A 17,691-nucleotide genomic window follows, 5' to 3' on the forward strand; every position below is an offset into this window, starting at 1 on the left:
TCTGAAAATCTGCTGTCCTTCTTCAACAGGTGTTTGATAAATTGCTGAAAACCCTGCAGCCTGCGGCGCGCTGCCATGCAGTGTCTAAAGCTGGGAGCACTGCTGGGCTGCAACCGTTTGATTCTACTGGGAAGTACGACCAAACAGCGGGGTAAGTTTAACTTTTTAGCAGCCAGAAATACAGGCAGCCAATGTCCTGTGACTCCTATGCAGTGTAGGGCTTGTTTCTCTAAAATGTAACTTACTGCTTGTTACTTGGTACTATTTTCAAAAGTAATATAATTCCTTTACCTATTCCTCCCTGCCGACATAAATTCATTTCACTTTTCGTGAAATTACTTTTCCGTTACACCCCACAAAATGTGTAATCATGTCCTTTCATCTCAAAATTTACACTTCACATGTGCGCCTTTTGTAAATGTGAGGTCAATATCCGGTAAGCACAGTCGTCTGTGACTGATATTTTCCCAAGAATATGTCTGAAAGATGGAGTCAGTAGTGGAGATACAAAACATTTCATCCAGGACGTATCCAGTGAAGAACTTCACTGGTTCTGAGTCTCTTGTAGCCTGCTGCTGTTCAAGATTGGAATCCAGTTTAGGTTGTTTAACCAGTGTTGAGCTGCAGTTATCCTCTGTTGCCGAGGAGGGCTCAGCTTTGGAGGGGTGTATTTCCTGGAGCTTTACGTTGTTGTGTTGTGCGTTGTAGTGTTTCAGGAGGTTCGAGGTTATGGTTTTTGCAGTGGAAAGAGTCTCAGTACAATCACCTGGAACAACTACTTGTTATCTTTCTTCCCAACAAATTACTGTAATGGGAATATTCCAGCAGCTGTGGAAGTATTTTCCTCTTCCAAGCTAGCCTGCTGCTTTGTGACATGCATGCACAAATCAGTAGAGTGTAACAACAAAAAGTAATAAGATTACTGAAATTGCATTAGCAATGCACACTAGTAGTTACTGGGAAGAGAAATATAATTACTGTAACGCACTGCTAGTAACGCATAACTGCCAAACACTGCTCCTGTTGTTGACCTCTGTTACAAATAATTTCTTCCTACCTAAAACACATAATCTTTCCCCCCGGCCTCAGAAAAAATGGAAATTACTGCAACAGGCTGCACTTTGCTTTTGCTGTGTTTTCGGCGTTATGGCAGTGGAACAGTGTCATTGTCAGCTTGAGCGCTGTATCGCTGTCTCACTGACTTACTGACTCTCAACTGCTGATCCTTAAGATCCAGTAGAAATAGATGCTGTTCATCTATTATTCAAGCATAAGTCAGGAACTATATTGTAGATTTCTTGCCTCAGTTTTATCCAGAAAACTGATTTCTATGTTGACAGAATTACGTAACATTTCCAGAAAAGCAATGATATGTTTTTCCAGTTTAAGAAAGCTGCAAATGTCAACCAACAGTGAAATTATAGTGATCAAAGTGCTACTTGTGCTTCCACTTACAGTGGAGAGTGTTCTGACAGAAGGCAATAGATTTGCCTGTAAGAGCGCGGATATTTCGGATTGATTTGTAGCTTTTGCTAGCTTGTGAATAAGTGGGTAAGCTCAGCTTAGTGAGTTCAGACATGAAGCAGATTGTCATTTCACTTAAATATGAATAAATTAGACTGTAAATAGTTATTGATTCATCAGAAAATGTGTTTAGTTAATTACACCTTGTTAACTGCAATGGCAATGGTGTTGATGTAGTTCTGACACTACTGTACATGTTCACCTGATACAGCTTAAAAATTATGTAATTGGAGCGCTGAAGGAACGAAATGGGGCCCAGGAACAGTCAACATACATACATGAATGACCTTGTTTCGTTTCTGCAACTTGCTACCCTGTAGTGATGTAAAAGTCTAATATTAACTCCATTAAAAGAGTGAATTAGCTTGACCCCAACTGCCGACATCCTGGCCTCTGTGTGTATCTTCTCTATAATTCAGGCAGTGAGACAGCAGAGTCTGTAACAGACAATGAGAATTTGCAGGAGACAAAAAACAACTCCACACGTGGGGATTCTTACATGGGTTTGAGAGACGGCTGCCTTATGGACTGTGCCACAGCAGTCCCAGACCACAGACCATGGCCATCTGGCAAGTAAAGCAGGCTAAGTCAAACAGTCAAACTTTCCAAGTGAATTTCATTCTCGGTACAGAAACCGCAATCGCCCCCCTCTTTTCGTCATGCAAACACATAGAAACCCACGCCACCCAGAATTGCTTCATATCCTTGGGCTTTGTGCTTAGCCATTCTCGGCTCCATACAAAGGGATGCAGCCCTGTTTATTTTTTATCTCTGTAAATGTAACATATTAAGTCCAATAAACCTGATCTTTTATAAGAATTCACTTCAAACACCAAGGTGTGTCACTGTATTCCCAGCACGCTCATCCCACAAGTTTCCTTCTTGCATTGTTCTAAGCCTGAGCCATTTTTGAGACTGACATTTTTCCCTGCTTTGTTAAGATTTTAAACTCCTGCTGAGGTATTTCCACCTGCTGTGTTTATCTACGTGCGGCTGCCAAAGCATTTCCCTCACTCAGGCGTAATTTGTCAAAGCAGTTTCAAAGGAACACAAAGCAACACAAAGAAAAAAAAATGTTAGAAAAAACTCTGTATTTTAATCAAGATTATGTCAAAAACGATTAAGTGACATTCTATCCATCTTAACCCAGTTATCCTTTGCCGTCATTATGTCCCTCTGCGCCTATTATTGCGTGGGTTCCTCTCAAAAAGCAGGTAATTTAGTTCAAAGGGAAACACAAAAGGACTTGAGTGAAAGAAACTCATGTATAATAGCTGTATCTCCACTTTGAGTGTCAGTCAGTGTCTTAAATTATTGTTACACAGCTTCAATGGAAAATTAAAAACTTATTGTAATGTAATATGCCTTTGGGGGATAATTTAGGATTACCTATCCTTATCTGGCACTTGGATCATTATCAGCTCTCTCTGCCAAAGTTCCCAAAAAGTAGGATGGAGAATGAGGTAATCAAATCACTATAATGGATTGCAGAAACAAAGCCATTTTAACTACACACCCTCTGCTTGCTATGATCCCCACTCTCTGTCACAGTGAATGAAAGACTATGATCGCATAGAATAGCCTCCTCATCAGAAACCATTGCTTGTACCAGAGAGTCATAGACACAGTTGCAAAGGGCAATACAATTAAAGCATACTATAGCTATGTCTCATATAATACATTCATCTCGTGCTGCAGTTGAAACAAAAACTCATAGGTATTCTGCTCAGGTATTAAGCCCTTGTGTCAAATAAATCCAGTGTAATAGCAAGAGTGGATATTTCATCTCACCGTTGCAATAAACATAAAAAAATCTCAAGAGCAATTCCTTAGGGGAGAAAACAAGGGTGCAGCTAAATGTGCTGTTATTACTACTGTGCTATTATAAGATCCCCTGTGTTGCAGACTCAATAGTGCACAAATACATTATTGGGTTTTAGATTAAAATTTCCAACTGCCAAACAGACTTCAAGTAACGGAGGTATGATCCTGTCAGATCCACCGCTGGACCCCTTCAGTACAATCAGCTATACATTCTGTAAGGTAACTGCTGTTGCTGCCTGTGTGCAGTGACATTTGTTGGTAATTTGTACAATAGGCTGTGTAATTTGGTTGTAGCCCTTGATTATTAAATAGATCTGGCAACTTGAGCTTACTCTTAATTTTGGATGTCTTGGCTTTCATTTTATAACGTTTCGATGTACAGTACTCTCCCGGAGAGACAGTGAGAGGAGTCCTCACTAACAGTTGCCTTTTTTTACACAGAGATCCTTGATTACAATGGCTTTGCTTTTTCACACAGGCCCAAACTACACCAGCATAATCCCACTCCAGTGTGTGATTTTAGATAGCATGCTGGCAAGTGTGACAGGCATTATGTGTAACACAATTGTGTCTGTGTCTATTTTGACATATAACATGTGCGTCAGGTTGGCTTTCTAAATAATACAAAAAGGCATAACGTGGCAGCATTTTTTAGGTTATATGACAGTCGACGTCATCCTCTGTTCAGAAGGTTAGGAGCTCTCAGACCTTATTGTCTCCCCAGTTTGTGGACATTTTGCATTGTTGTCTTTCTTCTTTGAGTTAGCTACTAACTGTCGCGAGTGTATTTCTAAATCTCCCGATGGCGAGTCACATTCATAACATGTCCTCAGAACAGTCACTCACGGGTTGTACTTTACACAGACATTGATTCAGCTCTGTCATTACCCCTGCTACTGGCTTAATAGTGGAACAACTCTGTCCTCCTGTTCCATGCTTGTATCTTTTACGCTCCCTGTGAATTTTGCCATTTTGTAATAATCTAAGGCCATGCCAGCATCCCTGTGAGGCTGTAATTTGCATTGCATTGATGCTTGGAGCAAAATGTTAACAGCATGCTAATATGCTCACAGTGGCAATACATGATGTTTAGCAGGTATGTTTATCATGTATACTATCTTACTTTAGCATGTTGGTCAAGAGATTTCAAAGTCATTACAATGCATCATCCTTTGGGAACCATGACTGTCTATACCAAATTATATACCAATCAAGTAAGTGTTAAGACAGTTCACAGAAAAAGTAAAATCTTTGATCTGGTGGTGCTGAAGGAAAAGTCAAGGGATCATCAAAGTTATTAAGGTTCTTCATCAGGGAACCATGAATGTCTCTACCAAAGTTCATAGCAATCCATCCAGTAGCTGTCAAGATATTTTACTCTAAACCAAAAATGACAACTTCATATTGGTGCTCGAAAGCTCAATAAATAAACACATTCATTTGGATTTATCCTATGGAGACCACAATTATCTGCAAGTATTTCTTGAGATATTTAAATTCAGACAAAGTGATTCATCAACGAACTTAGCAAATGACATAGCGTGGATAAAAATGTGCATATACAATCAGGACTTGTATTAGACACAGTATAAAGCATGCCCACAAATGGTTTGGATTATGACAGTAAATGCAACACAATTATCTCACATTCTCCATCTTACATTGTAGTTATTACATGTCACATCTCTTTCCTTGCAGGGTGCTGTGTTTGACCTCTTAACTTGACTCCGACTCATCAGTATAGATCTTATGGTAAGCTGAATTAAGGGAATGAATCAGGGCTAAAAACACTGTCTCAAAATGTGTACCCTAAGGCCTTATGGTGTAATAATTGAAGCATCAGTGGGCGGTGAAAAGGTCAAGACCTGGTTGCATCCTCACACATCGCCTCAAGAGGAGTGACAATGCTCTGTGTGTGTGATTTCTTCATCATGACCCTTATCATTTTACTGACCTTCTTTTCTGTTATTGCACAGTGAGTGATTAACAGGTCAGTTACAGGTTATTTCCTGCATTTACCGACCCATATTACCTGTGCAATGTAATTATACTGAGGTATATGGAAGGGCTGGGGTTAATGATTTATATGTGCATGGGCCTGTGTGTGTGGACGTGTGGAGCTTTGTCTGTTTTATGGCCGCAGACGGTGAACAGTGAGTGACAGTCTCTGTTCAGTCCACCATCTAGAGTGTTTTCCTTGAGGCTTAGCCTTTGGCGATGGGCTATTAGCAACCATTATAAGCAATTACACAACACACCGTCAACTGTTATCAACGGAAAATCTTGCTGCTGCATTTTTGTTCCCATAATAGGACCTAATAACATTTTTTGCAACATTGAGGATGCCCTTGGGCAAGACACTTAACCGTCTCACTACTCCAATGTTGCTGCCAATTGGTCAACAGGAAAAGGAAATGGATCCCTCAGGTACATCACTGAATGAGACATGAAAAAGAGGTGGTATTTTATCATTTCCATCTTGTTAGAAATACATTGGTTTCAGTTATTTTGAAGCCTAGCATCAATGATGGTGCAATGATGGAGGTGATGCTGACCATGCCTCAAAACCTAAAAGGATGAAACAGGCCAAGAAACCTCCATGTTAAATATACCTTTGATGTCTCAACATTTTAGAGCAATTACCAAAGCTTTAGCAGGGAGACAGTCAGCAGCTGGAGGAATCTCTGCAGATCAGGCCCATTCTGGTTTGAATCTTTTGCTAAAATAGTTTTAGTATGACATAATCATAACCATATCAATGTGAGGGCTGGTTTGGGACTTTTGTTGTGAGGCTCTAAGCAATGCTATTACCAGAAGTGGGGTACTCGAGTCACATGACTTTATTTGAGTCACACATAGGTCGCAAAATGGAGGACTTGAGATTTGTTGACTGGCACTGATGAAAGACTTGACTTTGGCTTGATATTCATAATCTGAGACTTTAGTTAGACTTAACAAATGACTTTGTAAATTAGATATTTGTATTTTATTTGTATTTTTTTTTTTAAACATGATTGGGCAATTTCTAGTGAAATTATCACAGACTTGGCAACCTATTAGGCTGCAACAAACCCCACATAGAGCAGTATGTGAACTTTGGTTTTGACTGAAATATTTCAACAAGGTTTGGAAAGATTGCCCTAAAAAGTCTTTTAGGACCACAAGAGGATAAATCTTACAGACTTTGGTGATTCGCTGACTTTTTCTTAAGTACCATTAGTGGGTCATTGATTTGGTGTCATATACAGGATGTTTGCACTTTGTGCAAACAATCATGGTCCACAGAGGATGTATACCAATGTTTTTTTGGTAAAAAAAACTTTACCTCTAGCGGCCTTTTGAGTAGGTCATTTGTGATTGGAAAAGAAATATCTCCATTACACTGATGGTCCTGGAATTTGGTACAAACATTCATGACCCCTCAGGATGAATTGCAGTAACTGGTTCATAACCATTTGCATGTACTTTCTGTTTATTGCTATGTATTAAATGTTAGCATGCTTCTCTTGTGAACATTTTAAACAGCATACCTGCTGATCATCAGGGTGTGGGCATTTTCATTGTAAGCATGTTGAGGTTAGCATTTAGCTTAAAGCACTACTGTACCTGTTTCCCACTATTGCATGACTTGTGGACTCTTTGTCATGTTTCTCTGTTTAGCTTTTCTTTGACTTTTAAGCACTACAGCATCAAAGTGTTACTTGAAAAGGTAATTGTGTAAGTGCAACAAAAGGAGAAATTATTCATAGGACAGAAAGAAACTTACTAAAAAGCAGCAGAATAAAGTGCCAGGTAGTGACAGAAACAAGAGAGATAGGTGTAAAGTATCACAAATAAATGGATGTATTTGGCAAGACGGATAGAAATGGAGATATAAAGTTAGGTAAAAGCTCTATCATCCCACCTCACTGTGAAAATGTTATGACACAAAGATTCAGAGACAGCTTTACTCAGTGTCTGTTATGGTGTAGGGGCTTAGCAAAGACAATGAGAGCAACAGAGTAAATAATTTAGGCACTCCCCCAGGTGCAGACATCTGCAAAAACAGGAATTTGCTTAATTGTGTAAAGTGTAACTTACCTCTGAGGAACAATAAATGCATCTCTGCTTTGCTGAAACTCACAATCACAAATCTGTTGTGATGCCTTACTACAGATGAATTAGATCAATCGCTCTGATGTACTGTAGCACATTACTTAACATGCAGATGAAATTCAGATGGAGATGTTCAACGAAAGCGAGCGTTTTAGGTCAATATCACAGCAGATATTTCTTTAAGTGGAAGAGAGAGGAGAGGCATCAAAAAATCATTTTGAATGGATGACTCATCGAATTTGCCTGAAGCCATTCTGTACTACTCAGCTAAATGAACCATAGGGGAGAAATTCACCAGGCAAGGCAAGTGCCTCTTCCACTGTTATAATCAACTAGCAGATGAATAGAGCACTTCATGGTTACCATGCAGAAATTGGTAAATCCACATGACAAAAAAATACAGATTTAATACTGAAAAAAAAGAGTTCTAATGCATTCCCTCCAGGATTTCACAATGATGCAATCGCAACAATTAATGCAAATTCAGGTCGTTTTCTGCACAACCTTCCAATTTTGTCCAGTCATGCTAACTTCACCATAATAATACACTCCAAATCTGTGTCAGTATCACAACATTTTTTGCAATTTTCACTAGTACCTGGGATTTCAAAGAAAAGAAAACCCCAACATAAATATCACAACATGCAATGCAATTTTTTTTTTTAGAAATGTTGCTATGAAATCAGGCATGTCAGGCCACAACAATTACAAATAACAGCCTGCGAAATCCAGAAAGGATTAAATAGTGTATCATAGAAGTAAACTCTCATCAGGCCATTAAATGCACAACGTTTATTTTCTGCCGTTAAGGTCTTTCAATCAAAACAATCACAAAAGACGGAGCAATACTGTCAATTGCTGTCATATTCTCTTTGTTGTGATTACTTTAGTTGTCATCATAGAAGAGGTTTTACCTGAGGCTGAATTATCTGACAAGATAATCAAGATAACCAAATCAAATGGAACAGGTGGTATAAACTGGTAAAAAAAAAAAACCCAAAAAACTTTTTTTTCTTTTCTTTTTTTTGTAAAGAGAAAAAAATACCTTTGACAAAGAAAAATAAAAGGCGAAGATGGACAACAGATCACTCACTCTACAGAATGACCTCTGCCACTTTGCTGATTGTTTCCACTTCACATAACAAAAAAAATACAAAATAATCTTGATGGAAACAACTCCACATGCAAATGATCTCTCTTGTTCCGCCCTCAGCCGTGTTGCCTGATTTTTGTATTCCTTTTTAGCTTTGCAATAATAATGACTCTGACTTGCAAAACAACAACAGAGTACATGTGTTTGTTCCCTAGCTTACAGATAATGCACTCAAGTATGGAGCGCCAGCTGTTGCCTGCAGTACAGTATGCTAATTGCTACCGTTTTGAAAGAATGGATATGCATAAGAGCATACAGTATTGCCTCAGCCTGTAAGATGGAGTGTGGAGCGTGCATAAAAGGCACATTTAGGTATCATTTAAAGTCGTGCTGAAATTATAATGTGTGTTTTCTGCTACATCTACTTTGAGTTTTTTGTGTTACATTTGATTTCAACAGCTTGCTCATTTAAATATTAGTAAGCCATGAATTATCATTATAGGTGACGCCAGCTGATAGGATGACACAAAAGTGTGTGTTGAGCCAGAAAGTTGTAAAAGAAAGGACACACTCATCTATGTCAGCTAGTTAACAAGTCTGCTGCACCAGTCTGGGTTTGCTTAAAAGACTTACCAACAAATGTCAAAATCTGTGCTGTGTGCCGAGCTTAGCTGCTGAGTGGTATTGTAACACCCTGTATGGTTCCATAACTCTGCTTCTCTTATACCACCATGCTTTACAACCTACAGTATGTCTGTGACTCGGCCTACAAGCAGCGGTTACATCAGAGCAAGTTTGTCACACTGCATGCTCCCTTGTGACTCACCTGAAAAATGTAGCATAAAATATTAATAAGGCACCGGTCTCATAACATAGATGCTTTACAATATAATACAAAAATACAGCTATGTCATAAACTTTGGCATCAAAATAACCTAGAATCTACACTCTGTCACAAATCTTTAACATAACTGGATGTATTCCATCATATTTTTCCTAAAAAAATATAGGATTATTCCATCTTTCTAAATTGCTATCTATGCATTTTTCCAAATACTGAGTATATTTAACACTTTGATGCTTTGGATCTGCTGTAGTTTCAGTTCTGCACAGACAGCAGAGATAAGTACAGTATGCAAAGTAAAAAATGCTCTTAATCCTGTATTTGTACGAAATGAAGTGGATAATATGCATCTGTGCTAAAATATTATGTACCAAATGTGTTTGGATATCTCTTAAAATCACTTTTGTGGTAATCTATATCATACATCGGTATTGGGAACAAATAAAATGATGTTAATCATTCCAACCATTTTTTATCATCTCACAACAGATATTGGTAAAAATAGTTTTGCTTAATTCGCTGGATTATTTGCTTAATCACAAAACAGTTTCCAAAAAAGGGCGAAATGGACAAAAAAAAAACCCATCCGATAAAGTATCAGCCTCTGGACCTTTATTGCAGCATTTATTTACCCCCCTGCTCCCATAACAACCTACTGGTTTGCACAATTTTCTCACCCAACACTTCACATGGCCCCCTCTGTCAATGGATGTTGGGCTTGTGGGCAGCTTGCACACACACACACACACACACACACACACACACACACACACACACACACACACACACACACACACACACAAAAATGCAGCACTATTGATTTGTTGAGCGCTGTGGTCGAGCAGCCCTGACTGGCCTTGCCCCTTGGGTGAGACACACAATCGGCAGCGGATGTGCTGCTCCTAAACTGTCCCTGGGCACCATTTCAAATCCCTGTAGATTCATGATATTGATTTGAACCATTTCTTCCTCCGCCGGCGTCTTCTCCTCCTCCATCATGTCCCCCTTTCGCGTCTTTTTTTATCCGACCTTTGTTATTTTGTTTCTTGTTCCCAGAGGAAATTCAGTGATAAATAAAAGACAGACATCAGTTCTTCTTTCTTTCTCTTGCTCTCTCTTTTTTTTAAGCAGCCATGGAAGAGGAATGAGGGGCGGAAAATCATGACAAGAGTCAAATCTAGTTACCTTTGTTGCGGGGACAGGGGAAAGCACCGTCATGCAAAGAGACAGAAGAGGGGAGAAAAAAAAATATTAGGCTGGTATGATTGCATCAGGGCCCCTTGCAGAAATACCCACTTCAATGCGTCGCTGTCTCTCTCTCTCATAGTGAGGTGTCAACGTGGATTCAATCAAACCTGGCTGTGTGTTGAATATGAATGAATATGTTTTTTAAACAGAATGGAGGATTGAATTCAGCACCGTGAAGAAATTGGTTTTGTGTACAGTAGCTGTTTTACATTTTCTTGACAGGTGAATAAAACGGGTTACGATTTTGCCGTGGAGTTCCTTTGTTTCTGCTGAGTGAGACCTCGCTCCCTCCTCCTCCTCCTCCTTCTCCTTCCTGTCAATTCCTCCTCTCTCCCTCCCTCCCTCCCTCCGTTCACTCACTCTCCATCTCTCTCAGCTAGTTCTCATTGTCAGACTGTGTAATTGAGGTAATGCTGTTAATGATGTGTGAGTGGTCTCTCTTTTCTCCCTCGCGCACGCACACACGCGAGCGTTGATGGCAGCAGATAGGGCTCTTTCATTAGAGTTGGCGTGGCAAAGACGAGGCAGCGGTGGCTTACGGGCACAGACGACCTCGCCGTGGGGGAGCAGGAGCTTTAAACACTAATTAGGATGACTTTGGGAGACAAAACAGGTAGGGAGGGTGGGAGGAAGACGGGAGATTTGTAAAATACAGGAGGGACGGACAGCATAGGTGATGCATTCAAGTAAAAACGACAGAGGGAACGGGAGATAAAGACATGAGGAGTGACAGAAAAAGTCAAAATAGACAGCAGAAGAAAAAATGTGGATAATTTAGACAGACAGAGAGTGAAATTTAGACAGGGAAATTGGCAGCTTTACTGCAATCAGACAGGTCTTGCCAGAAAAGGTGCACATGGCTTCTAAAAATACCAGAGTTCCTGTCCACTCTGTTCACTTCTAGAGTGCTTGGTCAGAAATATAATTCATTACTTCCTCCTATTTTTGACTACAATATGAAACAGTTGTCATGCCTGTCTGACGTCACTGCTTCAGGCGTGACAATTACTGTACAAAGAACACTAGGTGAACAAGTCGTATCTGGTTAACACTCGTTAAAGTTATTGAAAATATGTTTTTTTTGAGCAGATGAGAAAAGTCTGTAAAGGAAAGGGTTAAGAGGAGATTAAAGGAATAGTTTGACATTTTGAAAAAAATACAAAAACTGCTTTCTTGTTGATAGTTTGGTGAAAAGATTGATACCAGACATTGATATTTTGTTCAGTTTAAGTTGTGAGATTAGATGACATTTCATGTCAACGTCAAATTGATGTAATACACTGATGATAGATGATGTTAATATTTTGTTTTGCCTTTCATTTACGTTGTATTGTTAAATGACCAAAATCCAGTGTCTTCAAAATGTGTCATAGTATATTAAGCCTAGCTGTAAAGTATGAAAACCAAGACCTCAACGTCTCCAAAACGTCATAATGTTAATTTCAAAATGACTTGAAATTTTAAAGTCATTAGAAATATTGTATACCTGATTTTCATTTCAACCAAATGTTTTATTATTTTGATTTACTTTATTTCATATCTGTCCAACATAAGAGTCTTTCTGATCCCATATTGACATCGTCTGCCAGGTGGGAGTGTTGTGTGATAAGCAGAAAATCAAATACCACAATGTTTGTGCTAAACAATTATCAGTAATGTGGATATAATGACTAAGTGTGTAAAGGTGAATAATACAAACTACATAAGTTTACTGAAATACAGCTTTTTAAACCAGGAAAAGACAACACCCATGATATTAGGATGTCTAAAATCTAAGATGACATCATGTCTCATATCATGATATAGATATAATACCAATACATTGCCCAGTAAATATGAAGCAACTGCCACAGGCTAGTTAGCTTAGCTTAGCATAAAGAGCTGAAATGGATGAAAAAGCTAGCCTGCCCCCTTCCAAATGTGACAGAATATTCCTATTAAAGCAGAATATATCTTGCTTTTTTCATATGTATGTTCTGCATATTCTTGGCCTATATGCCTTTTTTTTGAAGGCATATCATGCATTTGTGGTAGAAAAGATGAAAATGTTCTCTTTTTTCTTGTGGTAAAGTAATATAAAATAATAACGAAAAAAGTAATTAATTATATATAATATAATATTATATATATATAATAAATAAACTCATATAATGCAGAACGTAATCTTTCACCATTTATATTTTTATACACTTGGTCTGCAGACTTCTAAAAATCTCCCTTAATCTACCTGACATGTTTTGGTGCATGTGCATGCACATACTGACCAGCAGACAGTCTACAGTCTGCTACCTGTCAGCATGAACAGTGCCGTAAACAGCTTAAACTGCTTGACCGTTCGGCTCTGTGTGCTCTGTTGTAATATTAGACAACACCTGCTCATGGGCTCTGCTGTGTTACTCCTGTCAACCCACAGCCAGAATACTGCTGGGACACACAGACACACACACGAATGACTGCTGCAGCATGCACATGTAGATATGGACACATTTAGTACATCTGATGGTAGACACACACACACACACGCACACACGCACACACACACGCCGGCATATGTGCATCAGCCCAGTCCAAACAAACTCACAGAGAGAGTTATTATGGAAGCTTGTGCAAAGCCATATGTGGGTTTGTACCCACTAACATTGGTACATGAAAACACCTAGAGAGATGATGTACACGAGCGCACTTAATGCACATGACCATGGGTGCACACATACATGCACACACACACACACACACAGATGCACATACATACACACACACTTTGCTTTGTTGCTGCTGTCAGTTTAGCCAAATCGCTGTTGGAACCGCTCATCAGTACAGCACCTCATGGGCTGCTTCAGCCAGCAGAGGACAGATGCTGCGTAGGAGTGTGGTTATGTGTGTGTGTGTGTGTGTGTGTGTGTGTGTGTGTGTGTGTGTGTGTGTGTGCGCAATTGCATGTGCCTGGGAGGTGTTATGTCGAGGACACTACTTTCTCTTTTTGTGTGTATGTGTGTGTGTGCGCGCGCACAGTTGCCCTGAGCTAATCTAGCCCATCCTGCTTCTGCTAGGCAGGCACCCTCTCTCTCTCTCTCTCTCTCTCTCTCTCTCTCTCTCTCTCTCTCTCTCTCTCTCTCTCTCTCTCTCTCTCTCTCTCTCTCTCTCTCTCTCTCTCTCTCTCTCTCTCTCTCTCTCTCTCTCTCTCTCTCTCTCTCACACACACACACACACACATCTGCCTGCCTCCCAGCCATCTCCTCTCTCTCTCTGCACCACAGTGGCCTCCCTTCAGCAAATAACACCATTCATTATCTGCATGAAGCCCTGAAATCAACTCCATGGAATAGATTTGTGTGTTGGTGAATGCAAACAGATTCCTTGTATCTTCCGAATACGAAGCAACAGCTGCTGTTGCCGGGGAATCCTCGTAACTGTTGTCTTCAGTACTTCAGCTAATTGATCTTAAAGTTTTTGTTGTGTAATTATATCTGTTATGCTCTCCATATGATGCCGTGAAATCCACAAAATCAAAGTGCCCGCAAAGAACTGAAAGTGCTTAAAAAATGACATGGGATAATGAGGTGAGACTGCAATGTTAGAAATGTTTTGAAACAGAAATGGGGAGTTAACGAGACAAAGAGCCTACAGCCATGCTCGAGGCTCTGTGAGGGTGTTGTTGAGCACAGCAGTGCTTTGAGCTTAATATTAACATCAGCACGCTCACAGTCATAATGCGAACATGCTGATGTTTAGCATGTAAAATGTGTACCATCTTATTGTGGCATGCTAACATTTGCCACAAACACACAGTAAAGTCAAAGGGATGTAGAAGAGGATGTTATGGGGTCATCACAGTCCACAGGATTCAACCTCTGGAGAACATAAGTGTCTTTATTTAACTTAAGGGCAAGCTGTCAATAGTTGTTTAGATATTTAAGTCTGAACAAAAGTGATGTCACACAGTAGAGATGGATAAAATCATTATCAGACTATATGTAATTTCAAATCCCGACGGTATATCAGGAAGTATCTTACATTTTTTCCGAAATTCAAGTGTCAAAGTATTCATAGCTAAAATTGCTAAACCAGTTTATGGCCAATCAAGTCAGTGAAATTCTAGAAAAAAACTAACTGATTCAACAAATTAATGTCACTTGTAATTGAGAAGAGAAGTAACCCACTAAAGCCAGACTTACTGCTGGCTTAAATGGCGTTATTTTTACTTTTTTCACAAAAAAGTCTATATAAAAGACCGCCTCCCTCTTGTGGTATTCAAAGCCTCATAGTTGGAAAAAGCTCCAAGTTTACGAGTTGTGATGTGTTTGACTTGTGTGTGTGACTTTTTCAGTAATGGTGAAGAACGTGGAAGTTCCTGTTTTTTGGTTGATAGTAGGAAAATATATTTTACTTGTGTTGAGCGTTTCTTCATAATTTTATAATATGTTCCTCCTGTCATTATGCATTAGCATTTCCTGAATTATATTACCCGCTTGCTGGCTTGCTAAATGGTTGTTCTTGTTTGCCTCTCAATTATTTAGTAGTGGTGTTCTCACAACTTAACTGTTTGAATGGCAAGCATATTGTTTACACAACTTCCAATGTTGTAGCCACGAGCTCACGAGTATTATTTGAAAGCAGCATTTCACAGGAAAAGGTAACTCAATGTGAGTGACATAGCAAGCTTTCTCCTGGGCGACGAACCTCTTTTGCCTCATGGTAAAGAATGTAAAGTTGCCCAGCCCAACTTGAGATTCATTAGTCCGCAATAAAAGCCTCATAATGGCTTGCTGACTGTGTATATGCCAAGCAGATCTGCATTCTGTCATGTATTTCCCAATTATTCCTCGCAGATTGGAGCCTCTGAGAGCAGCTATTTCGATGCATTGCACAGACTCCCAACCAGATTCATGTCTGGGCTTTTTGGCTGTAAAATCTTTATGTTCTTGTTCTGACAACCATTGTTTGTGTTGTTGTTTGTTTATGCTGTGCTACACACAGAATCTTGTTTGAATTAAAACTTCCTCTACACTATAAAATCTATTTCCCTTTATGAAAGTGCCTGCATCTGTCTCAGTTTATTCTCCCCTCAATCGTCACAAGTCTCAAGAGTCCCTGCCACTGAAAAAGCCCCCCGCCTCAGCCTGATCCTTCCACCTGCATGCATCACAGTAGGATGGTGTTTGATGAATGATGAGCTGCGCTGTGTCCGGGGTTCCATCAGATGTAACACCGGCCAAGGTCAATTTTTGTTTCATCAGACCGCAAATTTTGTCATGCTCTCAGAGTTTTTACATTATTTCTTTTTTCGAACATTTGGCCTGCTGCTTTGGGTCCTTGGCCATCTTCAGATCGCAGTCCTTCACACACGATTACTTGAATTGATAATGCAGGAAGTTGTAGGAAGAGTTGAAATACTTAATATTATGGCTTTTCCATGGTTTTCATACAGATGGATTGTACTTACCAGCTTCATATGGTTATCTGTGGGACCTTGTATAGACATGTTGTATACTTTATTTCATGCCAGTGGCATTGCTTTGTGGATGGCACTGACGGTCTGCTCGGTCAGTCAGTTGGTTGATCACGCACGTAGTCCCATACTGAAATATCTCAACAGGTTTGAGATATAGTTGATTGAGTCAAGTCAAGTCAAGTCAATTTTATTTAGAAAGCCCATTATCACAAAACACAGTTTGCCTCAGAGGGCTTTACGGCATACGACGTCCCTCTGCCCTTAGACCCTCACATCACCTAAGGAAAAACTCCGGAAAAAGAACCCCTTTAATGGGGTTAAAAAAAGGAAGAAACCTCAGGTAGAGCAACAGATTATGATGAGGGATCCCTCTTCCAGGATGGACAGACAACAGATGTCATAAATAACAATTGAATTAAAATTATGACAAAAAGGAAGGAGAAAGAGATAGGGGGAGAGATGCACAGCAAAAAGAAAGACATTGAAATTGACATTTATGGTTCCCAGATAATATATCACTATTGCTTTGCCGATCCCCTGACTTATTAAATATTTTCACCACGAGGTTGACTTTAGTGGTTTTGAGTGAAATGATTGAACAACTTATTTGGCGCAGACATTCATGACTCCCTTTAGAATAACTTGTAAGAAATTTGGTAATCCATTAACTTTTTCATCCAGCACCACCATTAGGTCAAGTTAAATATTACTAATACCTACAAGACTAATTACATTCCCATCAGCCTCAGCCGTACTTTGTGTTCAGTGCTACGTTGCAAATGTCAGCATGCTAATATGCTAAAATAAGATCGTAAACATAGTTTGCATTGTCACTGTGAGCATGTTGGTATGCTGACGATAGCATTTAGTTATAGAAGTTTTCCCTCAAAGATCTGCTAGCGTTGTTGTAGATCCCTTCCTGTTGAATCGCACCACTTACGCATGTGATTTTTTGTTTTTTTTTATTGGTCATTTTAATAGTTTTTAGCAGCCACAAAGCCTGTGGGAGCAACACAGCTTAGATGCTGCATGGCTGTGGCTCATCTAGACATTCAGCATGTTGCCTATTTTTTCTATATGATGGTCACCGTTATAAGAAAACAGTGGAAATGATCTGTCAATCGTCATATTGACATCACCACACCACATTTTTACCACAGTGTCATTGCCCATATCTGTAGAATATAACAAAGATATGAATAAGAAGGAACTTTTAATGTTTTTTTTTGTTTTTTTTTTACTCAATGCTTCCTCATCTAATTTTAAAATTAGACTTAAAAGTCCTTTGGCATTTCTGTGTATCTTTAATTAAATGAAATAAAACATTGTAATATTTAAGGCCATTATCAAGCAAACTTAGAGTAGAAAGGTAGGACAGGCAGGCAGTGCCACAGCAGCGACGCTTTCTGTGTGGACACCACATGCGTGCAAGGTAGCTGTCATGTACAGGTAGAGGTAGGCAGCATGGGCTCATGCCACTATACAGATATAGATGTAAACACAACTGTGTACCTGGGGAGGGGAAGGAAAGGGAAAGGAGGAAAGCAGGAAAGGAAACAAGAGAAAAGGTTAAAAAAAAAAAAAAAAAAGTCTGTGCGTAGGCATGAGCAA

General features: G+C 39.5%; 1 protein-coding gene across 2 annotated transcripts in view; it reads left to right on the forward strand.

Moving 5' to 3' along the window:
- tafa5a (TAFA chemokine like family member 5a) overlaps nt 1-17,691 on the forward strand; it is a 329,946-nt gene that overhangs the window by 64,637 nt on the left and 247,618 nt on the right. For both annotated transcript variants that reach the window (XM_088072751.1, XM_088072752.1), the window contains exon 5: nt 30-151. The gene's annotated coding sequence lies outside the window, so the exon portion shown is untranslated. The remainder of the gene's footprint in view (nt 1-29; nt 152-17,691) is intronic.

Source organism: Plectropomus leopardus, chromosome 22 (genome assembly GCF_026936395.1).
Source record: "Plectropomus leopardus strain MGB_pleo_1.0 chromosome 22, ASM2693639v1, whole genome shotgun sequence".
In the NCBI taxonomy this organism is placed as follows: Eukaryota; Metazoa; Chordata; class Actinopteri; order Perciformes; family Serranidae; genus Plectropomus; species Plectropomus leopardus.